Below are 2,925 nucleotides of genomic sequence, written 5' to 3'. Positions count from 1 at the left end.
TTTCGTTTAAGACTCTACTCATCTGGTGCTAAGGTCCAGTGAGTTGGAATTATTATGTCCCTTCTGTAAGGGGATCCTCAAGATAGGGTATTTTCCCCTGGCCCTGATGCTCCTGAGTTATCCTCAGTGGACAGGGGTTCTGGGTGAGAGCTAGAGTTTACTGTCTCCCTGCCCATATGTGATTGCCAATATTACGGATCATCACAACTTTTCTCTACAATTCAGGAGTAATTTGGTGATAAACAATGCTTTTTCAAGCACGATAGAGCTTTATCGCCCTAGGAAATAGTCATAAATAAGAGGCCCAGTGAACAAAACTTAGAAATTTTGGGTCCATGGCCAGAAAACACCCCAAATCTAAATCCCATTGAGAACCCATGCTGAATCTTAGAAATTCAGGTGAACAAACAAAAACACTAAAATTGTAATACACTTCAAGCAATGATTAGATAAGAATTGTTTGGCCAGAAGCCGATATCCAACATACCAAGGCGAATTGCAAAAGTCTTGAAAAAGAAGGGTTAACATTGTAAATATTGAGTTTTTGCCTAAAAAAAGATGTATTTGTCAAGAAAATGTTTAAAAACTCGAACTGCTTTTAAATTTACTTCAGTATACCATAGAAACATCTGAAGTCACTGAAGCAGCACATTTTGTGAAAAACAAACTTTGTCAGTCTTAAAACCTTTGGCCACAACTGTAAAGCTGGATTGACCGTTTGTTTGTACTTTATGTCAGCTGCAATAAATGGAAGTTAATTGACAAAAGCCATATAATGTTACAGGAACAGTTTCAGTATAGATCTCTGTCCCAGAAGTCAGGTCATGGTATCTAATTATTTTGATGCCTCTGTTCCTATGTCCCAGTCTACACTGCTAAGCTGACAAATGAGCTGTAAAACGGGATGAGTCTATGTCTGTACTCTAGTAGACACTGTGGGGGGGGGGGGGGAAATAACTTTTTTTTGAAGTTTGTGTTTCTAATCAAACCTATACATTGTCATTTAATGACAGTAAATTAGTAGATTTCCCTTAATTAACAAAGTGTATTCTTAATATGTACATATGCCAACTCCCGAAAATAAAAATAAAAAAAATATTTCACAGTATTCAAGCTAGTTCACTGGTTTGATATCTTAACCCCTTTGAACAGTTCACATTTTCAGCTCTCACATTGTTTACAGAAACATTTATTAAGATTAATTAAAAAGTAAATTGCAGACTAATAAAATTACTGACTAGTGTAAAAAGTACAGACATTTTGACAGTCAGTTTTGAATTTCATTACAAGATGGTTGTGACAAAACCCGAGAGACTATTTCTTCTTTTACTAAAGAACTAGGTCACAGATTCAATTACAGTCACTGAAGCATGGACTCAATCTATCATGGCAAATTAAGTACATTTTAGCAACCTACTTTCCTTTAAAAATTTTATAGACACTTTCACTGGAAGAAGAATCCTATAGCAAAATAAATTACATACCGGCTTGCTTGTATACCACAAACATTTGTAGATATTTAAAACATTTGAATGGAAAACAAACTCAAGTATGTACAGTAGATCATCATTCCAAGACAAAATACAGAATTATTATTTTTAAATGTGCATACTCAAAATACAAATTTTGCTGGGATCTTCTGAAGTCAGTTTTTAGATAGGATCATTTTGAAAAGCGTATAGATAGAGAAAGATTAGATATGAAACTTTTCAAAGGTTCAACGGCCAGTTTCCTCATTTCTACCAAAAAGAACTAGTTCAATCTGAACCTGTACTTCACCAATAGCCCATAAAATGTGCAAACAACACTGTCTATGATCACTAAAAGTTCTATGTAACACTGCTATGTCAACTAGGAGTGTATCTATGCACTTTTTAACTGTTTTTGAGACAAAGTTTACTTTCAACGTTATGGCAACATGTATTGCTATTGGTAAAAAGATGGTATTGGGTGGTACCAGGTGCCTACTGGTGTCCATAGGCACACAGAGGTATCAAGAGAAGCAATTACTTAATTCTGGTTGCCCAAAAAAGATCCATAATTGGGAGTAGCAACAGGTTTTGTGCCTGGAAATTTAATGAAACATTTTTATATTTATTAATTTTGGGCATAGCAACAGGACTGACATCCTGGAAAGTACATAAAAGTGACACAAAATCATCAATCCATACAACTTTTTCACCTTTAGTGTAGTACAACAAAAAACTTTGACACAACATTCAATTAACCCCTTAAGGACCAGGCCATTTTACACCTTAGGACCGGAGCGTTTTTTGAACATCTGACCACTGTCACTTTAAACATTAATAACTCTGGAATGCTTTTACCTATCATTCTGATTCCGAGATTGTTTTTTCGTGACATATTCTACTTTATGTTATTGGTAAAATTTTGTCGATACTTGCATCGTATCATAGTGAAAAATTTCAAAATTTGCTGAAAAAATTGAAAATTTTGCATTTTTCGAACTTTGAAGCTCTCTGCTTGTAAGGAAAATGGATATTCCAAATAAAAAAAAAATTTTTTCACAAATACAATATGTCTACTTTATGTTTGCATCATAAAATTAATGAGTTTTTACTTTTGGAAGACACCAGAGGGCTTCAAAGTTCAGCAGCAATTTTCCAATTTTTCACAAAATTTTCAAACTCACTATTTTTCAGGGACCAGTTCAGGTTTGAAGTGGATTTGAAGGGTCTTCATATTAGAAATACCCCACAAATGACCCCATTATAAAAACTGCACCCCCCAAAGTATTCAAAATGACATTCAGTCAGCGTTTTAACCCTTAAGGTGTTTCACAGGAATAGCAGCAAAGTGAAGGAGAAAATTCACCATCTTCATTTTTTACACTCGCATGTTCTTGTAGACCCAATTTTTGAATTTTTACAAGGGGTAAAAAGAGAAAATTTATACTTATATTTG

Source organism: Hyla sarda, chromosome 6 (assembly GCF_029499605.1).
Source record: "Hyla sarda isolate aHylSar1 chromosome 6, aHylSar1.hap1, whole genome shotgun sequence".
Classification (NCBI taxonomy): domain Eukaryota; kingdom Metazoa; phylum Chordata; class Amphibia; order Anura; family Hylidae; genus Hyla; species Hyla sarda.
The sequence above is the reverse complement of the archived record's forward strand: the minus strand, read 5'-3'. Positions refer to the sequence as shown.